At 40.7% G+C, this 11,958-nt stretch overlaps 1 long non-coding RNA gene across 1 annotated transcript; it reads left to right on the forward strand.

The window, feature by feature from the left end:
- Positions 1–481: 481 nt before the first annotated feature.
- Positions 482–3,140, forward strand: LOC125292546. Its single transcript, XR_007193215.1, has 3 exons — positions 482–547; positions 2,598–2,663; positions 3,075–3,140. It is a non-coding gene; the product is annotated as an uncharacterized LOC125292546 (long non-coding RNA).
- Positions 3,141–11,958: the final 8,818 nt, after the last annotated feature.

The following is an 11,958-nucleotide window of genomic DNA, read 5'->3' on the forward strand; positions in this document are numbered from 1 at the left end:
TGTGTCGCTGTTGTCCATATAGTGCTACTATGCTAGAGGCATATAGCTGCTAGCTAGCATGCTGTTAGGCGCAATTGCATAAGTTATTGCTAATGTCTATTAGTGCTATACATATATTGAAATCAATTTGCGTATGCAAACCTTGATTAAGGTGATATTGGCACTGGTATTTCAGTCAATGAAGTCAGTGAAGCACTCTGCTATGATAGCTACCTACAACTTTAGCATGTTGACTCACTGATAATGGTTTAGCCCTAGCCTCTAGCTAGCTGTGCATTAACGTTTGCATTTTGCCAAGTTTGGTCTCATAATGTAACTTTAGTGTCTATCTGCCATCTTTGTAATGAAAGCCTCGGCATTTTAATCACTGTTTAAGTCGGTTCAGACAACTATTGGCATCGGTTTGTGATTTATTATGCTAACGTAACTTAACTGTATGGAACTTGGTCCCCATCTTCTATTTTGTTTGTTCTGCAGCGTCCAACTTTTATCGGCTGGATTCTAGCATCTAACGTTACGATTGCCTCTGTTGGGTTTGTTTGATCAAGTAAGATACTTTCTGGGTTGTTAAAAATGTAATGTGAACACATTCAGTAGCATTCCAAAATAGACCAGAGATGCTTTGTACTATATGTATATTTGGAAATTTTGGGATTGCAATAACCATAATGATATCGTTATGTAACAGCCATCGTTTCGGGGACTCTAATGACAGTGAAGAGCAGGCGTGTCGTTAGACCTGGGCATTCGGGGCTACAGCCCTGATCTATGGGCGTCAACAAATAAGAACAAAAACTCTAATCGTAAATGAAATAAATAGCCCGGAGAAGAACTTTTGTGTTTTGTGTCCATTGTGTGCATTAACAGCAGCGCAAGAAAATCTGACGTGATCTGGGCAGGTTTAGAATCATTTGTTGCAAAATGTTGCAATTTTCAAGTACCTTCTCCTCTACGCTATTACGCATTGCTGTTTGGGTATTTCTACTATAGCCTTAGCGAAATAAGTGTACAGAAGGACAAATGGATATTAGAAGTTTCTTTAGGAAAAAAAGGGCAGAGCAGGGAGGACAAGAAGTGGAAACTCACAGTGTGTCATCATCTCCCCGAACCCAGGAGGACATTTCGATCAGCTCAGGGTTCGTGAAACGCAGCCCTCAAAGACAACGTTGATCAATGCTGGTCTGATGTTACTAGCTAGCAGGCTACCACTGCACCTCACTAACTTGAAGGACACTTTGTTTGAATAACTAGAAAGAGACACACTAACTACGTTTGGTTCTGTAGAATGGAATCACATTCTTCACTACTAACAAAAAAATGTTTTCCATGACAGTATAGTAGTTGCGCCAGTCTTTTTTACCACAGGTTAGCAGTGCAGACTTATTCATTCACTGACGTTGGTATGAGTCCAAGAAACGGTTGAATGTAACCTTCAGCAGCGAGTTGAGCGGAGCAAGCGGCAAAAGTTGAGCAGAGTTGAATGAATGAGAAGCGAGCGGTTTTCACAGACGGACTTTGGCTAGGCCTATAATACCTAACATCAAGCTATTCCCCTTCACCAATCCAGTAATTGTGTCCAATATTATACTTTCAGTGATCATTTGAAATACATAGCGGTAATAAACAAGACTTTTGCAGTCTCAGTACTTTCAACCCAGCTGGCAGCCAGCCGATCGCCACTACACGAAGATCTGACTATCTGACCATCAATCTAATACGTTACGTCCTCCATCAACGTTACTAGTTAGCTCATTGAATTCGAAATGATAAACTGCACACAGCCCCACACACGAACACGAAAAACATGACAAAATGACATAACTGCTGGGGACATCGCGTGGCGCCGTTTGGCGTCTGCCTAATGTTTTCAAGTTAGCCTGTTAGGCTCTCCACATGCAACACCTTCTAGCGTTCAAGTTTCGTTACTCACAACTAAACATGTTGTAACTTGTAACATTACTAATGGCAATATTTTCTGTTACATTTGTTGCTTTCAAGGCACCAATAGCCCATTAATTGAAGGTGATGACGTCCAAATGTTTATCCCGAGACAAACGCTCACACCTGTGCACTTGACAGAGGTGCATGAAGATGTTTATTCTACAGGCTATTTTAATGTCATATTTTGGGTGTTGTATGTGGTGCACTTTGGCAGAAGAGACGTTCTCCTTACATGGTCTTTAAACATCAAAATATTCGAATGCCGTGACGTGATCATTACGATTGGCCTTCCTTTTCATTCTCAAAGTAGGTTAAAATTGCATGTTCATCAGCCCGATTTTCAAAATCTCTCGGGGGAGAAACCCACGAACCCCCGGACAAAAAGGACTATAACTTCTGGGCTCTAGCCCCGAATGTTTTAAATAGCTAGCGACGCCCCTGGTGAAGAGCCAGAAAATGGTTACTTTGCATCTCTGAGGTACCTTCCAACTCGCCTGGTATATCAGTTGAAGCCTCAAGCCCAAGCCAATTGCACTGGCAAAATAAGTAATAATGTCTTAACATTAAAATAACTAAATCATAATATTAATATTAGAGATATGGTTAACATTCTTAGTGCTAAAGACATTCCCCTCTCTTTGTATCTATTCCTCCAGCTCCACCATCTCAATGAGTGCCAGGCAGCCGAGTCACTACCCCTCAACCTGGAGAAAACTGTTAAGGTAAAGACTGATCTCTGAAATAATATTGAATACAGTGGTCCCATCTATATTAACACAGCAGTAGTCACTCCATTTCAGATCAACAGATTGCATCTGCATTACCATCTGAGATTTTCTGCATACTTTATCCATTACTTTCAAAATCTCAGCCAAATATTTTGTCAGTTTAAAACATTTGCATTCATGCAATATTGCCTGAAAAGTTCATTCATTATTATCAGATTGTATTGAAACACATTGATTTCAATGTCAATCCATTCATGGAGTTGATATAGATAGTGCATACCAAAATATTGAAACATACAAATTCATGTCCAGCATGACCAGAGATTTGTTTTTGTTTGCCATTGTTTGGCCCTGTAGCTCTCAGCCTACCATGGTTAACAGATCACAACCATTTATCTCCCTTAGCACCTCACCATGGGGCAGGACTGCAACACTCTTCACCACCTCAACTCCCTGCACCTGCATTTAACATCTGAGGAGAGTTACTCAAGGTAGGGACTGATCTCTGAAATATTAGTGAATAGAAAGGCCCCATGTGTATTATCAGTCATGGTTAACAGATTTAATACAATTTTTTACAATTTAACAATTTAATACTACCATTTAATACAATTTTTTCCCCCCTCTCGCACACCGCCCACCTCACTATGGGCCAGGAACGGCAGTCCCTCCTCAACTCCCTCCACCCCCACACCAGCCCTCAACGTGCAGCGAACAGAGGAGCTTTGTAAGTCATGTTTCTTTTTAAATGTAATCTCCTTAATACCTAATTCATATATTGTATTGTGTAAGCATACTTGGCTTTGGATGCTATATACCATAAACATATCTGTCTGTTTGATTACAGGTGCTGTGAGGAAAAACATGGTGACACGGTCTGCCACGGACACTGAGGTCACCAAACCACGCAATCAGGTGTTTCAACCCGGCGATTGGATCGGCAACCTTGAGGAGATGTGTTCCGCCTCCATCCACACAAATGGAGTAATAGGAGAAATAAGCATTAAACAATCTTTTTATTGAACTTCTTGTCATTCACCAGTTATTCATTTTCTGATATTTTAGTTGTGCATAGCGCAGTATTTCATTGAAGTTGTAGCCTATTAGATAAAATATTTCATGTCTGCACTGACCTAGGCCTATAAAGCACTAAATTAGGTTTTGACCACAAAATGAATGTAAAAAGTAGCCCTAGGCAATGTAGGCTACTTAACAAAACAGAATAGCTTATAACCTGTAACTTTCCATAAATGTCCATTTTATATTTCCATTGAGTAGTGATCACGTTTGTACAGTAAATTGATGTCTTGACTTAAACCTTTTCTGTTAGGTTTATTGACAGTATTGTTAAGTTAAAAATACGAGGCAATGCAGATTAATCGTAGGCCTATATTGCTGTAGTAGTCTAGGCTAGGCCTAGTGATAGTTTTACTTTTATCCTATAGTTGCCTAGTTTTATCCTACAGCAAGAACAGAAGGAATTTTGAAAATGAGATAAACGGGTCTAAAACGGACCCGGGCCAGATGAGCCTTTGAGTCCGTTGCGGGTCCGCGGCGGATGTATGTATCGATTTGCGGATCCCAAACGGACCCGCCGCGGAGGTAAAGTTTTAATCGCGGATGCGGAGTGGATGCAGTGCGGAGCCATGGCGGGTCCGCGATCCGCCTTCGTAGCGGATCCGTTCCTGAGAGCATCTGGAGTCCGATACGGGTCCATTTTGCGGGTCCGTTCCGGAAGCCGTCATACCTCCGCCGCGGAGTCCTTTTGCTGTGTTATACCTTTACCTTGATTGTTGTAAGTTGCTTTGGATAAAGCTGCCAGCTAAATGGCTAAATGTAAATGTTAGCTCTAAAATGACCCAGCTTCATTTGACTAACAGTAATAGGCAGATAATGTTTAATTGCGTGTGCTATCAAACCTGACTTGCCAGTTTATCCCTTCTCTTTACATATAAAAATATTTTTGACAGCGTTGTCTTTGTCTCACAGAAAGAAAAAAAAACAGGTCTACTGAATTCTGACATGATACTGAAACTCATTTAAAAACCAATTTCTTAAGAGATGAAATTAAGACAAAGGTCAATCTTACATCAATGTTGAATTGAGCTCAGTTGTGTCTAGGAGAAATAAGACCCCGTTTATACGAAGGGAAAACGCAGATATTCCCCTGCGGTTTGGCCTCTTTACACCAAAACCCCGTTTTTATCACAGAAAACGATTATTTCTAAAACCTCCGGCCAAAGTGGAGATTTCTGATAACGCCGGTTATGTGCTGCCGTGTCAACAGGGATAAACAGCGTTTTAGCTTCTTAAACGTCACATTATGCGCCAGAAAATCCTTAACGTCATGTGAGCGCCTGATGTTTACAGTTTCTTTGGCTACTGATCAGGATTATCATGGATGCTGTTAAGGTGCTACTAATTTTTACTTTTGTGCAAACGCTTCTGGCCTGTTTGCATTTGCAACAAGCGTTTGCAACAATTTGCAACATTCTAATATGAACAATGTAGCCTACCCTGAAGTTCGAAAAACTGCAATACATCGCAAATCCGCTAGGGACTGGTCCCAAAAGCGAGCAAATGTCCATAGACTCCCATGTTAAAATGTCCGTTTTCACAGCGTAAATACATGTTTTTTTAAAGCCTGGTCCCATGGACTTTTATTGTACTTTTCGGTAGTTTCCCAGTGCCTGACAACTGTGAGGGGGTGATTTTTTTCTAACTCATTAGTTTAGATCACATTTAGATATAAAATAAATGAATAATTAGGGGCGTGGTTGGCTTGATTGACGGCTGACGTCGAGGCATACAGCAGCAGGCGTTGCCAGCTGAGTGGAAACCCTGAAACTTTGGCGTCTCAGCCATGATTATACACAAGTTACCACATCCTTTCTGAACATCTTTATTCAAAAGCTGACATAAAATGGTTTGCTAAGCTATTAATTGAAGCCTACTAACCGACACTTTCAGAAGACTTCGTTCCAGTTTTTTTCAGGTAAGTGACATTAATTCCACTACTATTTCAATAGCACTAGATGTTAGCATTATTTAGCATCAGTGGGCACTAACGTTAGGCTACGTTAAGCGTCATATCGCCTCAAATAAGTTAATGTCGAAAATGATGACCCGAATGGCAGAAGCACACACATACATTTAGTTAACTTGAATAAAGTTAACGTTAGTAAAAACTCATCGTGCTCCGTTATGAGTTAGCTTAACGTCGGTCATACTAGCCAGGTGTGAGTCAATGAACAGACAGCTCTAAAGTTAACATTAGTTCACAAACATACTGGGGCAACAAAGCATGTTCTCGTCAAAAACCTTTTGTAAATACGCTCTGTGGGAATGCTTAGTCCATTGACAATGTATACAGTCTTTGGGTTGTCCGCGTTTAAGATAAAAAACTTCAGCCCGAAGCATTAAAAGGCTTGTTGTCGGCTAGCTGAGGCAAAATTGAACCGCTATGAACCATTGACCGTATACTTTGAACATGGAGCTGTGATAACAAGCGATAGTTATAACTGGCGTTTGAAACTCTTATTGATGCCATTTATTTGTTAAACACAAATTTGAGCGAACACTTCTTGTCTATGCAAAGTTTCCCTGTAGGTAATCCAGACAGGCTGGGTGCTGGAGAGGGCTCTGGACTCCTAACTTCAATTCTCGTCTGTGCAGTCGACACTCAAACATCACTTCAGCACTGATTCCATGGTACTTTGACATTTTTCATACATTTAATTGGAGCAACCTACTGGTTGTATATTCAAGACATCGTTACCATATACTGAACAAACATGAATGCATTTCAGACATTTAGAGTGGCCTTTTATTTTGAGCAGTCCAGGGCACATCTGTGCAATAACTATCAAAATAATTTATCATTAGCATCTTTTGATAAGTCACACACAGAAAGTAGTTGCATTATGCCTTCAAATCAGCAGGTTTTGGTTGGACACAGATTGCATAATTAAACAATATGGCACCAGTGGCTGGCTATTGTTTGACTGGACCTTGGCCTAACTGTTAATAACTACCTCAATAGGGTGTAGATATGAGCTTACACTGTTTCACTGAAAACACAAAAATACAAGAAATATTTATTCTACATTACTTTAAATACACCACATTTGTTTTTGCTTATTGCCTGCATAAACAGGGCATGTGCAATAGTTGAATCTGGCGTGTCCTGTCCCCATTCAGCTGTACTGTAACTGGATTTAACGTTTTGATAATAGCCTGACAAGAAGGGGAAATAAGGCAAGCTAACCGAACATGAGCGCTGGATCGTGGAAATGGCCACGGATGATGAAATTTCAATGTCATCTTAGACCAAGCTACCACTGACAACTTCAGAGCAATATAGCGATTTCAAAGCGTGATATTAAGAGTTAATCAAAATGAATTCATGATGTACAAGTTAACTAAAACCCTACTACGATTTTGTTATCAATTCACACCACCGTTGACAGAATACAGCGAGCTGGCTGATGTTATAAATGTAAATTAATTAACGTTACAATGATGGCTGCCACTGAGGATATGAGATGCTAGCGTTAATCACAAAACAATAAAGGCAAAGATACATTTTTGTCAGTATGAGTTGCTGAACCTGTAGCGCTAAACTGCTAAATTACTCTCGTTAGTTTACCGTAACTTCAGCAAAGGGAGGGATAGCTAGCGTTAGTTTATTTTACCTAGAAGCTAGAATCTGCAAACTCAACTCTTCATTCTCAACTTTTCAACCGTTCACCCGAATACCTTTCAGCATACAAAATTAAAAAGTGTCTGAACATGGCATTAAGAAACATACATGAACTTCCGTTAGCAGATCAAACTTACCAGCAAATTATGTTACAGCAGCGTCTGTGCCAGTCCATCTTGTAGGCCTAGCGTTACAGATATCTTAATTATTATGGCTCAGATTTGGCCCAAAACTGGCTTGCCATTTTGGTAAAGCTCTGGGTGGATGTATGGGCCCTAAATGGCCCAAATTTGGCATGCCAAAATCAACCAAAGTAGGCCAAAGCTCACCCAAAACCAATTTTGGATTTCAAACTATAGCCTTAAATGTCCCAAAAGAATCCTAAATCCCATAATCCAGCCAAAATGTAGCCATAACTGACCCTAAATGATACCATAATTGTGCCACATTTTATTATTATTTATTTGTATTATTTATTTTAATTTATTCAGCTGTCTGTATGACTTTATTGCTGGTAATTGTGACTTAATTGCTGATAATGTAATGGTTAGTCTAGGTTAAGCTATATACTTAAATTATGTTGTACATTATATATGTTATGTATCTGTTAAAAACACAGGAACATTAAATACATTTCATTATGCTTTATTATATGTTTTTTGGTAGGGTGCTGGATGGCTGGGTAGCTGGGTGCTGGATGGCTGGGTAGCTGGGTGCTGGATGGCTGGGTGCCTGTGGCTGGACAGCTGGGTAGCTGGGTGGCTGGCTGGGTAGCTGGGTGCTGGATGGCTGGGTGCCTGTGGCTGGACAGCTGGGCGGCTGGGGTGCTGGATGGCTGGTTAGCTGTGAAACTGGGTGCTGGGCGGCTGGATGGCTGGGTAGCTGGGTGCTGGATGGCTGGGTAGCTGGGGGCTGGGTGCTGACTGCACTAAGAACAAAACAGAAAACAACGGAAACCATGATTAGTTTAACTGCAGTGAAAGGGGGTACAAAAGCGGCGTTTTAGGGGCATGATTTGGAGTGTCTTTGTGCCTCTTAACAGAGGTGCAACATGAACAGGGCCTTACATGACAACAAGATCGTTTTTAACTCATGAATACATTCTGAGAAGAAACATTTAACTCAATGAATACATTAAGAAGAAACCATAGGAACATAGGTCGGTGACAGTACAAACTTTGAATTTAAATGATTTCTTAAGCAATGTATGAGATAAAAATAGATAGATAGATATACAGTATAGATAGATAGATAGATAGATACTTTTATTGATACCTAGGGGCTCAACGTTAAATGCATCTTGTTGTTCATGTTGCGCCGAAATTTCAATTGCATTTTGTGTCTGTAAGAGGCCCACAAAACTGGCAATATAGCTAACTGGGAGCTCCCCCGCTAACCCTGGCTATCGGCTCAATTACCTCTCTCTAAACCACAATCTTGTTTCGTAATAGGCAGGTATTTGCTATTTCTTGTTCTAATTATCTAATCCTTATTAACCATAACAGGCTACAAGAGCTGCAGGAATATCGTTGTGGGGAACATCTAAGCATTAACAGTATCATGGGAGCGGCTAGCGTTAGCTTCTAACTGTCTCACAACAATAACAGCAAATCAATGTTACTACAGTAAATTAATAACATGTAAATGTGTTTAACATGTTTAAAAAGTAGGCTGTACAGTTGCCGACCAAGGTTATTGAATACATTTTCCTGAATTTAAAAGTTAAAGATGAATGGAGACATAATACATACACTCAACTGCGATCGCTGGTCGAACTGGGGGCTAGGCTGGGTCTTGTCCAGTAGAAAGTTTGAAAATTCCGGTCTTTGCTGGAGTCTTTGGTTAGCCAGAAACATGCCAAAACTCTGTCCCGCTCTTCGCCCATCTTCTGGCTGTCCATAAACATGCCAAACAGCCCGTATCGTCATCAGATGCTGTCCCGCTCTTAATCTAACGCCACGGTTGGCCAGAAATATGCCATAATTCAGCCATACACTACTGGCGCCTTCTTATCTGTTATGGCTGCCCATAATCATGCCAAATTGAAGCCAAAAGTTTTGGTCTGCAAAACAAAAGCCAAAATCGCCAGATGTATGCCAAAGTGCTGCCAGAAAGTCTGCTATCTGGGGCTGAGGCTGCTCGGCTGGCGACGAGGCGTTCACCGGCTTGCTCAGGAGGTGGGCGGGGTTAGGATTTCCCAAGGTTTTCAAGATGGCGTGCCCATACCCCCATAAATGGCTTCATAACCGTTCTTCAGAAAATCTATGGGTGGCGTCACAGGCGCTTTGTCCATATTTTTACAGTCTATGATTTGCAACAACTGCTCTACATGGAGGAGCAGGCGAAGGATCGCACGGAGGTCATCATTTTTACTGCTCGTGTTAGTGGGTTGAGTGTCGATTCTGAGGATTTTGATTGGCCAGCATGGCTTTATTCCCTTCCCTACACTGCCACCCATAGTTATTATAGGCTCGACAGCGTATTTATGCAGGTTGATGTAAATGACAAGTTTTTGAAAACAATGTTGTGTGCACGATGTTATTATTGAAAACAGAGGGGGGGAAATATTTGTTTCTCTAAATACCCGGCTATGTGTAAATGTGGCCCAAGCTAGACAAAGTCTTCCCTTGGAAGAAAAAATAATTTATTTATCATTATTGAAAAATCCCTCTAGGTTATCTGAATTGTTCGGATGATATCAGAGCGGTAGAAAAACAGAGTGGCGACACTCCCATAGACTTCCATAGGAAACAATGGCGGCGCTTTTTCCAGGCTACTTCGGCGTTATGCAGAGCTCAAAAGTTCCTAACTTTGACATTCACAGCTTTAGCCCCATTCACTTCCATTGCTTTCTGCCTGATATTGTCAGTGGTAAGTAGACGAAGGTACGACGTTTTTTTAATTGGCATATGCATTTCCTATACCAACTGCACTAGTAGATACTGGTATTGTTCTTTAAGGTTTATGTGCTGCTTGTTTAACTGATATTTATAGCTTAAATGTGGACCGAAATTTCAAAGCTAAAAGTTAGCCTGCAAACCTTGATGTGGCGAGAGGCTAACTTAAAGATAATGTTCCTATGTCAATAATGAATTTCAGACAAAACACATTTGGTTAGCCTATTGTAGTAGGGCAACTTTAGATGATAGGTTGGTTGTCAACAGATTTTTATAATGCTAGAACTATATATTTCAAACTTGATTGCGTTAGCTTACGTTAGCTAGTCAGCTCATTCACATACATAGCGTTAACGATATATGCTATGAGGGGGAACACAAACTTTATCTTGATAAAATACATTTCATTCAGCATGGTAACTCATGGTATTCAGATGTGCTGGGTTTGGGTTTGTGATTAACGCTTTTCAGGTAAAAAAAAATGGAGCAAATGAATGTGATTATTGTCTTCAAACCTGATATAGATTAGCTTGCTAGATGGCAAGTTTTATGGCGTTATTAACTGAACCGTGGGCTGAACATGACATGAAGTAGGCTAGTGTCCACTACTCGTGAACGAGGGGATTTCAGTTATGAATTTCAGGGGAAGCAGTATGAGCAAAAGTCCAGTCCTGTGCCACTATCACTGTAACAAACGGGACAGTGCAGTGGCACAAGCGGTAGGCAAGTGTGGCACACGAGCATGGACAGTGGCGTCTGTATAGTCTTTATAGTAGCCTACAGTAGGAGTTTTGCTCCAACTGATAATCGATTTCAGGTTTCAGTTTATTTAGTTGTCAGTAATTTTACATTTCGTGTTGTTGGTGTTCTTGGTGTAATAATTTTGATTGCTTTGTCTGCCAAGTAATTTGTCAAATATAGCAAAGTTTGCATGGAAGAGACTGGCGTGACAAGGGGCATTGCCTTTCATTAGGTCAGTGATCTTTGTAAGTAGGACAAATATCTTTTTTTTTTTATAACTGGAAAGTGTAGTCAGGTTAATAGGGCATAGATCACTCTGAAAGTAATCCCCAACAAAATTATTCTTCATGTTGTTATTGTTATAGTTTTTTGTGTGGACTTGTGGCACCCCAGCCTTGCAAATGGTTGGCTGTGTATGGGTAGCCTATGTAAAACTCTTGCTGGCCTCTTGCTGGAGATGGCCTCTTGTGAATTTTCTGCTACTTACTTAATGTGTTGTCCCAAGTATACACTGAGTGTTACCTGCTCTGTTCTCTCCCTCCATTCTCCACTGTACCTGTTCTGCTTATCCAGGACCAAGGATGCAGAGGACAAGAAGGGTGTGCTATATATGACTGGAATGGACAGATAAGATCATTTTTTTTATGTTTGAGGTCCACACAATGGGGCCCTTACACAAAGGGAGTTGTGTTGATCCAGCATCTTCCACACCTCCCATAACACTCCTGACTCCAGCCAAATGTGTTGCATTCTCCTTACCAGATAGATAGATAGATACTTTATTGATCCCCAAGGGGAAATTCAAGAATGTCACAATGTCCCTCTTATAGGTGTACAGAGTATATGGAGAGCTGTCCATCCCTTCATAGTGTCTTTTGTGTAGTTCACACACAATTGTTGTTCAAACTTTGGAAACTGAAATCTTTTTATTTTTTGGAAACCTAAATGA

The sequence above is a fragment of the Alosa alosa genome, chromosome 3 (assembly GCF_017589495.1).
Source record: "Alosa alosa isolate M-15738 ecotype Scorff River chromosome 3, AALO_Geno_1.1, whole genome shotgun sequence".
In the NCBI taxonomy this organism is placed as follows: domain Eukaryota; kingdom Metazoa; phylum Chordata; class Actinopteri; order Clupeiformes; family Clupeidae; genus Alosa; species Alosa alosa.